The following is a 13,845-nucleotide window of genomic DNA, read 5'->3' as shown; positions in this document are numbered from 1 at the left end:
TTAAAATACGCTACATATTTACACAAAATGTGGTTTCAAACGTGCAGATCCCATAGAGTCTATTGATTTGGTAGTTTCTTGAAGTATTGGCGTTTCTGCTGAAAAACGCCAATACCGGCGTCCTGTGGCAGATTTCGGCTTGCAAGTGCCCTGTGTGAATTGCCATAGTGCGTTTTCCATTAGTTTCAGTGGTAGTGCAGTTTATGTGTATTTATGCCTGGCGGAGCTTTTTTAAAAACGCAGCGTAAAAACACCACGTCTGGCCTTGGCCTTAGGCTAGGGCTACGCAGAGGCCAAAATCAGATATCTGAAATTTGCTGGCTAATTTCAGCCCTACCGGGGGCAGTAGCCTCCTTGGTCTTCTGCATTCAGAAATGTTGAATCGGAAGCTAACCCAAGCAGACTTGGTGGATTTTGTTGAAGAACCACAAGTCTCTGCATTTATTTTGCCAAAGTCTGTTTACGCCGCTTCCAATTCAACACTTCTGAATGCACAAGAAATCAGCCAGCGTATTTTAGCTATCTGATTTTGGCCCTCGCCTTAATGCTGTTTTACAGAGATTATACATTGGTCCCTTTCCCAGTAGATATTAGGCTAGGGCCACATGGGAAGATTCAGGGAGATTGGTCGCCTGGCGACTAATCGCCGCGACTAATCTCCCTGAATGGCTTGCTGGTATCTTGCACCCGCTAGCGCTAAAGTCGTCTGCGCCTATTCACACGCGGCGATACGTTTTTCAAATTCGCTCGAAATTGCCTCACGGGGCAATTTAGAGCGACTTTGAAAAACGTGTCGCCGCGTGTGAATAAGCGCTGACGACTTTAGCGCTGTTTTCTGGGGATGAAGCAGTGGCTGTCATACTGCTCAAAGTTTGTATATGTTGAAGTAGGGCCTAGGAATATACTGCTTCTTGGCAAGAAATGTCCTGTTTCATATAAAGGAGATTCCCAAGCTATAAATCTGTAATCATAGATTGCATTTGACCCCATTTTATCTCCCTGCAATTACTACAAGCATTGTATTTGACAGAGTTTATCAGTTAGCTGCTATGAAGCCTCTAATAAAGCTGGACAATATGTACATATTAATGACTTTATGATATTACCGGTCCCTGAACTTGCAATAAACATGACAAAGAAAAAAAGCTAAGAAGCTGCTGGCTCGGTGTTACTGACAGGGGCAGGTGAGGAGCAGCAGCACATCGGCCTGTTTGTTTTTGTGTCTACACGTGGGGACCCTAACCTGGGGGCGGAGTTTGAGGACTAGAAGCAGCAGTGTTTATGGGCGTGACTTTGGGATTAGGGGCGGGGCCCATTCTGGCATACACAATACATTGCAGACTCGATGTTCTTGTGTGTTTTTTTTTGTAGTTGGCATGAAAGTAAATGCTTTGTTTGTGGCTACAGCTAACACTTACTCCCTAACAATCCCGTATAAACGGTTTCTTGCGCTTATTGTAACTTTATTCCTTAGTGTAACGCGGTTCCCCATGCAGCGCCCTTAGTGTTGTCCAATGACAGACCAGCTGTCACGGGAGACTACTGGAGGACCGCACGGTGGATAGAACACCCAGAGAATGTTGGTACAGGCGCAGGCCACCTCACCTCAGTGAATTCCCATAATGGGGGGGGTACATTACTGCTGCTGCTCTGTGGGGCTCTACGTACAGTTGGGATTTTAACTCTTACCACCGCATTGTCAATACACGAAGGGCACAGGTTGCCCTCTATACTTCATACCTTGTCTAAAGCCTATCCAGCAATTCCTACCAAAACGTAAAGGATGCTGGGAAATGTAGTTCCCCGTAGCGGGCGAACAGCAGCAGGTGCTAATGATCGGCACATACTCTCTGTCAAGCAAGAAGAGATAGGAAGCAGCCAGCTACTAGCGGCGCAAATGTACAGGCCGTGTGACCCCCGTTGCCTTCTCATTGCCAAACAGCACAAGAAAAGGGGGGCGAGCACACAACCTGCAGCCCCTAGGCACGCATGGATACTGCCAGCAGCGCACACACACATACAAACTGGGCACACAACGTAAACTCAATGGCAGCGCATGCAGAGGCCCGGGATGGGTGCGCCCATTCCACACAGAGGGGGTACTTACTGTGAGCCGGGGCTACTTTCACACTGTCTCTTGTATCGTGTCGGTGCAGCTGTGTGAGAACTGGGAGAAACTCCCCCACAGACAAAGGCAGAGACACTCCCAGAGGAAGAGACGCCAGGGGGAGGGGCGAGCGAGAGACTGTTTGTGCTGTGGGGAGAGAGGAAAACACCAGGGCTTGTTGGGCAGGGCCAGGAGGACGGAGCATGAACAGCATGGCAATCAGTGTGAGATGGGGCCGCCCATACAGGAGTGTGAGGAGAAGTCACAGCAGACTGCAAAAGGGAAGTAGAGGCGCGAGTTTGAGGGCTGTTTATTGTACCTGCTTCATATATGACTAGTTATTATTCCAAATGCATACTGAAAAAAAATCCTTAGCAGCCGTTTAGCTCTCAGTGCTACAACCCTGAAATAAGTGCGACAGGCAGCTGACAAATACAGTAGAACCCCCATTTTACGTTTGTCAGAGGACCAGGAAAAAATAATGTAAAATCTGGGAAAATGTAAAATCAGGAAAATGTGTTAAAGTAACTTTTTTCTATAAGCACAGGAGTCAGTTTTACTTTGAGATGCAATATTTACTGTGTTAATAACAAGGGTTAAGCATTGCAGAGTTAATTTATAAAGCACCAACCTATTGTGCAGAACTGTAGCCCCTCAACCTTAAAGGAGAAATTAACCTGTGGGGAAAAAAACCCATACCCCCCCCCCACCCCAGGTAGCCCTCCCTCCTCCCCCCAGGCTAATGAACCCCCCGGGGAAGTTCCTCATATTCCATACTTATCCCTCTGCGCATTTTCTTCCAGCGAAAATCCACGGTCCATCTTCCAGCTCCTCGGTGAGCTGACTGAGAGATCGGCAATTTCCGTGTAATTCCGCGCATGTGTACTTGTTGCAAACTGCTCCAAATGCGAAGAAATACCGATCTATCCATGAACTTACCGAGGAGCTGGAAGATGGACGCATGGAACTTCGCTGGAAGAATCTGCGCTGAGGAGTAAGTATGGAGTATGTGGCATTTCCCCAGGGGGCAGGGGGGTACTTAGCCTGGGGGGAGGAGAGAGGGAGGGATACCTGGGGTGGGGGGGTATGTTTTTTTTTGCCACAGGTTGATTTCTCCTTAAAGGGCTGAGCTCCACAGGCATTTTTTGGCAAGCGCCGACAAATTGCAGGCTTCAAAATATAATTGGTCTCAACGAAAAGTCGCAGGTAAAAACTACACATCCGACACAGCACGTCTGTCGAATGTGAACGCAGAAAGCAACGTCTTCATCCGACAGTCTAAATATACTCAACATATATTAATGAAAATGCCCAATTATATGGCAAATTGTAGAATGGCCAGGAGTAGACATGCCTTATATGAAGTTGCAAAAGGCCATTTAACACAGGCCCTGGGATTTCTTATATGATGAGGCCCAATAAATAGCGAATATCACCAGTGTCAAGACAGACCTCCGACTGGTGGGCTTCTGGCATCCAAGTCCAACACTGAGAGGCACATTCTTTAAATTTCGAATTCATGTGAGTTTTTTTTTAAACTATTAAATTCGAATATACTCGAAATTAGACTGGGGGGGGTTATTTATAAAAACAAATCAAGTATCTAAAACTCGGACTAATTTTATCGACTTGAGAACTTGAATCCAATTCGACCAAACTCGATTCCAGTTTTTTCTCCGAAAAAACTTGAATGTCAGGAAGGCTAATAAGATGTCCAAATTGGTCCCTGGATCTCTCTCATTGACTTATACGTGAACTCGGCAGGTTTTTTTTACATTTTGGTATTCAGAAAAGGACTCCCTTTACTAATCCTGCTCAGGACCCATACTTTATATGATTTACTTTATAATTTCTTCTGTCTTGTTGCTTGATTAGACCTTTAAATTGTACCGCTATAACCTACATATACTGCATGGCTGTTTAGTAATTAGTGCATAAAAACTATTGCAGTGTACAAGCTCCATCAGTCACCACTACTAATTTGTAAGATGTAGACACGTAACTGCATGTGGTGATGCCATACTTCTTTAGTTTACTGTACTGGCACGTCAGTACGTCTATTGACACCTTCAGCCCTAAAGAAGTATGTGAGAGAGGCGCGTCACTATGTGCCAGTACGTGTCTATATACACCTTCAGCACACAGGCAGCAGTATAGACCAAGTGGCAGATCATTTCACTAATGTGCCTTAATATTACTGCTATGGGATTCCTGATCACACAGTACTGGGGGGCCTCATTATTATTAATTTCATAATGGAGGCTGAGGGCCGGTGTAAATTTGAAAACTTTGCACTCCCCACATTCTCCCTGTTCTCTTCGCCATTTAATTGTGTAGCCAGGGCATGGGGATGGACTTCAGGTCCCCCGTTCTGGTGCACAAACAAGATTTTGAGATGATGCAAGGCATGCCAGTGTTCACTAAATGGCTCCTGCCTGCTTGCTATAATTTTAATTCCTAGACGGAAGGAAACAACATTCAAAACATTTTTACAGTGTAATTAAAGTTCATTTTGCTTGACTAACATGATAAAATAGGATTTGGAATTATTTTTTTGGGTGACGAGTCCCTTTCAAAGGCCAGAGCATGATAAATCTGGAAATTTAAATTAAAATTTAAATCGAGTTTGGATTATTCACAATTCGAATTTGAGAGTTTTGACCATAAAAATGTGAAAATTCTAATTTTCAATTCGACTTAATAAATCTGCCCCTGAATGTCTATGGCATATAACAGAAACCACTCTGGCTTTTGCCAAAATCTATACATTGCGAGTCCAGGCCTCTTTACACCTATTTAAATTTTGGTATTTGGGAAAGGGCCCCTGTTACTTATCCTGCTCAGGGCCCATACTTTATATGACCACCACTGACAGTGTTGTTCTGGTAACACACAACTGTAGGTAATTTTTTGTTCAGACCTTTAAATTGTTCTGCTATAAACTACATATACTGCACGGCTGTATAGTAATTGGTGCATAAAAACGAATGCAGTGTACAGGCTCCATCTGTCACCACTGCTAATTAGTGGGATTGTATGTACCGGTACTTATTTTTATCATTTAATGTGCCTAGTTTAATAGGGATTGCTTTGCAAACCTAGCCCTACTGGTGCTCAGGGCCCAGAGGGCTATATGTATCTTAGCATTCCTGGAATATAAAAAGGCGCTGTGTGGAGCTGTGTTGAAATCTATGCAGTCACGCATTAGGAGGTTTTTAAAGGCATGTTGTTGGTAACCCAAGGGGAACAGAGGTTCATATGGTGGAGAAATGGGACTGGCTGTATCAGGATTATACCAGCTGGATGCACATAGCATGAACACCGTAAGAAAACATACAGAGAAAATAAGCATCTACACATAAGATGAAACACAGGGGAAAAAAATATGTACAGGCAGATCTGAAATAATGGCCACCCTCCACCTCCCCGTTCCCGCCCCTTCGTGGTCCCTAAACTGGATTTTCTGCATTTTTACATTTAATCAAGACAGGCAAAGCATACAAACGGAGACTGTCATTTATTGGAATAAGTAGTTATGTACAGAGAAAGGGGAGAACTATATGTTTAACAGGAGTAGAGGAATTGGCAGGAGAAGAAGAGTGTTCTGCCAAGGAAGCAGTTAGAGCACAGGGAGCCGGGACAAAGATGTCTGTGTATAAGTGTCTGCTGGAGGCCTATGTGGCTGAGAGCAAGGCTTTCGTAATAAAGTACTTTCACCTGCTAAACTTGTCTCTCTAACACGGGGCTGTAGACCTGGAGACCCTTGGGCTGGATGTGGATCTGCAAAAATATTTATTTGCTCTTCCCCCCCCCATACAGCCTGTCATACTCTCATTAAAGCAGGCAGCTGCTCTCAACCTTCTTGGTTCTGGGCAAGGACAAATGTAGGGGGGCAGTGCCTTTATGAAGAGAAATATATTTTGAATGGAACCAGGAATAATGGTAACAGCCTGTAGTTGTGCTACCCTCTGGTTGCTGCCCTGAGAACACATCTGACCTGCTGCCCACCAGGTTTAATAGACAGCTGCAAGCATCTCAGCAATAGTGGACCACTTTCATAGGAAGCTTAAAGTTTTTGTTCAACAAATGCAGGAGGGATTAATTAGACTGGACATCCTTAAACTACAATTTACATGGCATTGTTGTAAAATAAAGTCTTTGACATATAGCGTGTGTGTTTCACTGCATCTATTTTGCAATCCTGGCGCTGACTCCTGAAACAATGTAGCATTTGATTAACAAACAAAGTACTAACTTCTATTAAATTGCTTTCACCTACCTTCATCCCCTTTCCTCTAAACTTTGGTTATAAAAAAAATAAAACTTTCAATAGCAATTACATTTACAAATAACTATAGCGCCATTGAAAATGTTTAAAATATGCATACAGCAAAGTTGCGCATGGTGCACGCACATACAGAGCCGAAATCTCACCCTGAAATCTGCTGCTCATGCTTGTACTCGGGCTGACACGATAGCCCTGTCTAGCATTAACCTCAGCCTCAGAATTACATTTTCTTTCATTATGCAAGAGGGTGACAATAAATCTATTTTATTCATGCAGTAATGATATCTGAAAGCAAAAATCAACTGTTAACGATGTCAAACTCTTTTACAAATATTCAGCTCTTCTGGCTACTGCTTTTTATTTTTATCATTGGCTTATCAGTTAGCCTGTTTTTCAACTGCCAAGGTTGAACTTGGACAATCAGTACTTCACTGTGTATATACAGAACATCCAAAATCAGGGCCAAAGACTAAATGCACCCAAACACAAAACTCAAGTGTACAGCACACCATCGCAGAGCGTGATGACATTCTGAGTCTTTCACAAAATACAATTTTAGGGTGGTGGCAGACGGGGAGATTAGCAGCCCAGCGATAAATCTTCTCTACTTTGGGTGCCTTCCCACTAGCCAGGGCTGCATTTAGGTCTGATACCTATCTACCCCCTCACCCCTTCAGCTCCGTCACCAGATTTCCTATCTAAATCTGTGGGGGAGGGTTTTAAAAAAAAAAAAATAGGCAACCCTCGCCCTCCAAAACCATACTCCCTAGGCACAGGCACTCGGGGGCCTATATATAAATACAGCCCTGCCACTGGCAATACAAATTGCCAGCGGGATGGCAATTTCACTGGTCTTGTTTGGATCACAAACGTTAGGTGTGGTCACTGTTAATTCTTTGAAGACCAATGCTCTCCTAATCCAGCTTCAAACTGCAGCACAGTTTCTTTCTAATTTTTTTTTTTTTTTTTTAAACACTTTAGGACATAAGTATGGATCCCCTTGGAACAAACCAAAATATTGGCTGCCCTTGTAAGGTATGACACACTGCAGAGGCCACCTTTTACTGTCTGGATGTTTTGATGTGACACACCAATTGCATTTGATGTTCTTATGTAACTGTCTACAGTTTGTCACAGTTTGCATCTCAGGCACCAAATGTAGACTGTAAGCTCTGTGCAGAAGGGGCTTACACACATTTTAGCCTACCCTGGTAGTTGTATATCTGAAAATGCTGGAGCACTGCATGTGCTCTGTGCCTGGTATAGACAAAATAGACCTTTCAAGCATTACACAAGACATTTACATGCATATGTTGTGTATCAATATCTTTCATTTCTTTTAAAAAGTCCTCCAATTAGTTTGCATTGTCTCTCAAGCCTCAATAAAACCGCTGCATTGCTCCATGTAAATGTGTCTATTGTTCCATTTAACTACAGTTGTTCAAGATTGCTGATCCTTTTGTTTTCTTTAAATGCCCTTTTACTGCTTCATACAAGTTGCATTGCACTTCATTGGCAATCTATATAACCCTTATAAGCAGCTGTATATGAGATTCAGCTTATTCCAGGTCACTTGTCAGAATCCGTGCCATAATGGTTCTGTCACTCTACAGAAAAATGGTAAAGGTTACAAAATAGCCTGTTATAATCATAACTCCATTGTTACTGCAGCAGAGCTCTGAATGTAGCACCCCAGTTAGAGTGGCAGTTAATATATCTGAGGCTGAGAATTGTTGCTAGTAGCCTGAATATAATATTGCTTCCTTACTTTGTTTATTTGACTTGGCTGCTGTTTTTTTCCTCAGGGCTGTCATCTTGGGCTCCCAGCTTGTCTAAACAAGATTACACCAGTAACTGCCAGAAGGGTATGTCAGCTGATTTGGGAGGTAGTCTCACAGTAAAGCTGGCCATAAATGCAAAGATTTGGTAGTACGAATCTTTGATTTTCGGGCCGTGTGTGGAGTGTCTCGACATTTTTCGTGCCATGGCAGACGATAGTTCAGACGATCGGGCAGGTTAGAAAAGTTCTGTCGGCCAGGTCTGGACTGAGAATTAAAATAGGCCCTGGCATTTCAGGTACACAAAGGCCCAATCAGCCCACACAGAGGCACAAACAGCCCCCACCAGCCCACTAAATACTGACTTTCTATGGGACCTTATAGCAGCCCCGGTGGCATTTGCCAGAACCCACAGATTGCCGGCCCGGGCCTGCTGTCGGCTACCAATAATATCTCAGCATGTGTTGCCGATCTGACGATATCAGTGGGGACTGTTACCAGCTTTTGTCGCACCTATCTTTCGTACATTTGTTGTCAGGGGCAGGACATCGTCTGATCTGTTCTTTTACTACTTTATTTGATCTGAATGGTTAGTGGCAGATCGGGAGATAGCACAGAACGATCATGTAAAGGTAAATCTGTGCATCTATGATCATCTTAAGGGTAAAGCTGGCCATAGACGTACAGATTTCACCCTTTGTGTCGGATGAACGATCGGACATCCCAATCTTCTGACTTGCCACTAACCATTCCGATTAAACAAAGTAGTAAAAGAACAAATCAGACGATGATCTGGGCGTGAGAGCAATTGTATGAAAGTTATGTCCAACAAATTCTAGTGACGCATTGATATCGTCAGATACATGCAGAGAAATTATCGTTAGCCGACAGAAATCTTTTAACCTGTCCGATCGACTAAATGACGAATCGCATTGGTACGAAAAATATCAGGACGATCCGCACACGGTCCGAAAATCAGATGAAACTACGATTCGTACTACTATATCTTTGCGTCTAACGCCAATTTAAAATACTTACATATCAGATTTTTGTATCAGTCCTATTATACATGTATTTTGACTCATGACACTACATCTGACTTGTGGGATGCCATCTGTCGATCCGTCACCATCATACAAAATCTCCTGTGGCGTTTAGCCTTCAAACTAAAAGATTTCATCTTTTCATAGAGCCCTGATTTACACAACCGGTTATGCAGAAATCTGATTAGATGATAACATTCCTATATTTTTTCACATACGGAAATGGATAAAGAACTTTCCTAATATCTGATGTTGTAACACTCCTGTTTACACAGGAATTAGGTCATCTGTGATATGTTGACATAAAAGATCAATTGTGTTAACCATGCTTTCCCATCAGAGAGTCCATTAAAGGAAAACCTAAGCACATACATTATCATTTTTGAAGTTTTAATATCAGATCTCTCTGTGTAAAATCTTGGTGGTGCTGTTGCAACCCTGTGGTAGCGCCTATCACCCAAAATATGGAACTCTATTTCATCCCTAAGCCTTTCCCATTGACAGCAAAGGAATAGGAGAAACATGGCAAGGGATAGCCTGTAAAAATCTCTTTTTGGCTTGTGAATGTAACAGTGGAGTAAATGCTGTACATGCAGATTTGCCGGAACTGGATGTGTCAGGACTATCATAATCACTATGGAGATAAGATAGTTGCCTTTTTTACAACTTCGAGATTTACAGGCATGATTCTGGTAAACAACAGCTTCCTGCTTTATAATTTACCAGTGTTACACAGACAAAGTGGTAATTCCAGAGACCAGAGAGTCAATTGGGGCACTATGCAGGTGTACATGCAGCTTGTGTGGGTGTAAGCATCTTTATTAAATAGTATCCTGAATATGTGCAATAATTTGAGTCCAATTTAGAACATTGCACTTGTGGTCATAAATAAGACTTATGCTTTCTAAATTTATATTTAAACACTGAGAAGGTTTTGTCGATTGAAGTTCAAATCACAAGCACTGAATCACAGTGAGTTTGCCATAGAAGCTGTGGGTTGATATTGAAAGTTGATTTTGTGGGTGAGTTTGCAACCTGACCCCCCATACAAATGCAATAGTTGCATGTTCCACAATGGTCAACTAAAGTCACCTTTCTGATGCCAGCTTTAGAGGGACACTGCCTCAGAATACAAAATGGTTATTTAAAAAAAAACAAAACACTATCTTAACTTCTCCTGAATTATATACTACTTTTTTTTACCTAGGGAGATGCCTTGCTGTTTTTGTCACAAGAGAAATGGTGGGAAGAACAACCAAACAATGAACATCCGAAAATAACTTTGCATTGGCAAATTAAAAAATTATAATTTACCTAGTTTACAGAAAAAATTTATCATTTGCTCATATCAAAACCTACCTGTGATAAATTTGTTCCTGTTTTAAAACTTTGGCAACTGCAGGACTTGGCGATAGCACAATGGGTGACTGTAAGAGCATGGTATGTAAAATCCTAATGCCACATTATCATTATTGTTATATAACATGTCCTTGTGTATTCTTGCACAATTTCTCACACAAATTCTTGACTGTACATACGTTGTTCTCTTTTTATTTTAGCTTTGCTTATTAGGCTTTGGCTCCTGAGGTTGCTTCTATGGTAATGTATTTCACCTGGTAGAGAAACTGGCAGTTATTGGATAGAAAACATACTCTAGTTTGCTAGCCATCAGTGTTTTGCAGTTTGCACACCCTGTTGTTGTTTGTGTGCCCAAAGAGGATTATGGAGTGCAATGCCCTGTCCTTTCTGGCTTAATACAGAAAGTTCAGTTCAGTATTCATGAGGGGTGGGCTGGGGCATGTTGGCATCCCTGTGTTTTTCACTACCCACCCCCTAACTTGCATGGCTTGCACCAGCATTCTCTAAATGGCACAAGCTAGGAAACTCCAGAGGGACCCTGGTAGTAATGTACCCTGTCCAGCACTGAGTTCTGCAACCTCTGCCAGAATTTTATTTGTCACACCTGGGTACCAATTATTAAATGCTCTTACACTTGCTTCCAGAGCATTTGCAAATGACCCCTCCTATATTTGCTGTCTAGAAAGTGCAGCAGCACCAATAGAAAGGACCGAGGCTACACAGGATAAGAGGAATAAAATGTACATTGTATATCAGTGTTACCTATCTTGTGGCTCTACAGTTGTTGTGCAGATGACAAGGCTGTTGACAGTTTTGGTTCAACAACTGTGAATGGCCATAGGTTGGACTATGCTACATTATATAAACAAATTGAGCCTGCAACGTCTATTTTGCCCCAGGCCAAGATAAAAGATGTAACTGCACTAGCATTTTTCACTAGTCAACGCCTAACTGGGTTTTGTCATAGCAAATACATTACAAGATGATTACATGCTCTTTACTTATCTTCCCAAATTGCCTCAAAATATATTCCTTTATGTTTGCCACTTTTTTTTCTGGCTGTTCTCCCTCTTGTTATTTTCCAACTGTGAAAATTTTGGCTTCCAGTCTACAAGAAACTGATAGAAGGAGGAAGAGAGAGCAAAAGGCATAAAGAGAGCATGAAAAGGGGATTATGGTACAGATTTCTCACCTTTCCTTGGAACAGAGGTTTGTAGTCGTTTAACAGAAGATACGTACTGCCCAAAGAATGCTCTTCAAGTTGGCATTCAGATTTTTATTAGTGTTTATCAAGCTGGTCTTCCTTGAAAAGCTTTTGTTTGTTTTGCTTGCCAGGATGTATTCTACTGCTTCTTTTTAGATGTTCCCAGCAGTTCCTGCAGTACTTTTCTTCTGCAGCAATTATTCCACTAATCGCTCATTTAAATATCTTCATTACATCATTACTGCAAACTCAATATCAATGTTTCCAGTGTCCGTCTTCCAGAAGACAAACACCAAGAAGCGTGGTCTGAGAATTAGGATCACTCTCATGAACATTTTTCAGAGTTCTGAGACCACAAGAATATCAAGAGAGGCAGTATATGATAGAGGAGGGGACTGAACATGCAGGGTTGTTGTTGCCTAGGGGTATTTTGGTAATTGATTTCCAATAGGACCCTTTTTATATGTCAGGGGCAGAGAGAGAGAGAGAGAGAGAGAGAGATGTGCATAACAGGAGTACTCAGACCTAGGGGAGCTGACAAGATAATGGAAATCACGGTGATAGTGCTGGACTTTAAGGAGAACTAAACCCTAAAAATGAATATGGCTAAAAATGCCATATTTTATATACTGAACTTATTGCACCAGCCTAAAGTGTCATTTTCTAATAGCAGCAATGATCCAGGACTTCAAACTTGTCACAAGGGGTCACCATCTTGGAAAGTGTCTGCGACACTCACATGCTCAGTGGGCTCTGAGCAGCTGTTGAGGCTGGTCTGTAATATAAGCTGATGCTACAAGGCTGATTATTTAATTCTGATACTAATTGCCCTGGTTTCTGTGCAGCCATGTAGTAATTACATTAGCCTTAAATTGTGGCATTCATATTGTCTGTACTGTTTGAGTCAATCCACAAGTTCAGTAAGTGACAGCACCACAGAGCATGTGCAGTGAATCAACAGATTCAGGGCTGGTACCGGAGCCCAAAACATAATGTACAACATTTCTGGCCTACTTTAGATATGCATTAGTTCTCCTTTAAATCTAGAAATTATTTTAATGAATTATAGTCTCAGAAATTTAAGGTGGCCATAGACAGGGAGATCCGCTCATTTGGCGACATCGGGCTAATCCGATCGTGGGCCCAACGATTGGATCAGAATGGAGGCCACAAGTGTGGTTGGATTGTGGGACCACATCAACGAAAAGATATAGCCGCGATCCGACAGGATTTTTTACCCTGCCCGATTGACATCTGCCCGACTTTCGGCCCAATATCGATCGGGGATGCCGTCAGATGGCCCCACACACGGGCCAATAAGCTGCCGACTCGGTCTGTCTGTATGGGGGCCTTTACTTTCACAAAAGGTTAGAAGGCAAGACCATAGATTAGAAGGTAATGATTTTTTAGCCAGCTGAAATGAGGCTGCCCTATCTTTTTATTTATGCATGCTTGCATAGTTGCCTTCTCCCCTTGTATTCAGGTCCCTTCCTGCCTGTCACCCTCTTTTATTTGCCCATACTTATGCCTGTCTCTTGCATCTTGTTTGCTGTCACCCCCCCTCTGACTTTCACAACAAGTTATACAGGGAAAGGAGCCAAAGCTCTTAAATCTAGGACAGAAAAGGCGGGTGTGAGGAGGTCAGTTAGGTGAGGGCACAAAAGAGAAGGGGGGGGGTAGAAAGGAGCCAGGAAAGAGGGGGAATGAGCAGAAAAACACTGCTGATCAACAAGCAGCCACTCTGCTCCCTGTAGAACAAGGTGTTCAGACAATACATAGGGCCTGAATTGCAATACTGGGCAAACCCTTGGTACCAAGCAATAATGTGTGTTGGAATGTTTTTAAGCAAATGTATTCCTTTACTTGTTCTGTGGAAATGGGTCAATGTGCTTCTCTGCATATGTTTTATGCTTCATTAATATGTAATGGATGTGATCTGCCTCACATCTTATAATGCAGTATCCCCAGTTTGCAAATTTCATATGTATATTCTTACCCCTGTCCTTAACAGCAAATTGTAACCGGTGACTGGAAAAAACCTTGGGGCTGCATTTTTCCCAAGGACA

The 13,845-nt window shown here is 42.5% G+C and overlaps 1 protein-coding gene and 1 long non-coding RNA gene across 4 annotated transcripts in view; one reads left to right on the top strand and one right to left on the bottom strand.

Moving 5' to 3' along the window:
* The window catches only part of ndrg2.S (NDRG family member 2 S homeolog), a 47,643-nt gene extending 35,857 nt beyond the window's left edge, over positions 1–11,786 (bottom strand). The window contains exon 1 of one of the 3 annotated variants that reach the window (XM_041573102.1): positions 11,768–11,786. The gene's annotated coding sequence lies outside the window, so the exon portion shown is untranslated. 3 annotated transcript variants of the gene reach the window in all.
* Positions 7,240–11,773, top strand: LOC121398238. The gene is made up of 3 exons (XR_005964199.1): positions 7,240–7,430; positions 8,201–8,260; positions 10,424–11,773. It is a non-coding gene; the product is annotated as an uncharacterized LOC121398238 (long non-coding RNA).
* Positions 11,787–13,845: the final 2,059 nt, after the last annotated feature.

This window comes from Xenopus laevis, chromosome 1S, assembly GCF_017654675.1.
Source record: "Xenopus laevis strain J_2021 chromosome 1S, Xenopus_laevis_v10.1, whole genome shotgun sequence".
Lineage (NCBI taxonomy): Eukaryota > Metazoa > Chordata > Amphibia > Anura > Pipidae > Xenopus > Xenopus laevis.
Note: the sequence above shows the minus strand (reverse complement) of the source record. Positions and strands in the feature narration are given on the sequence as shown.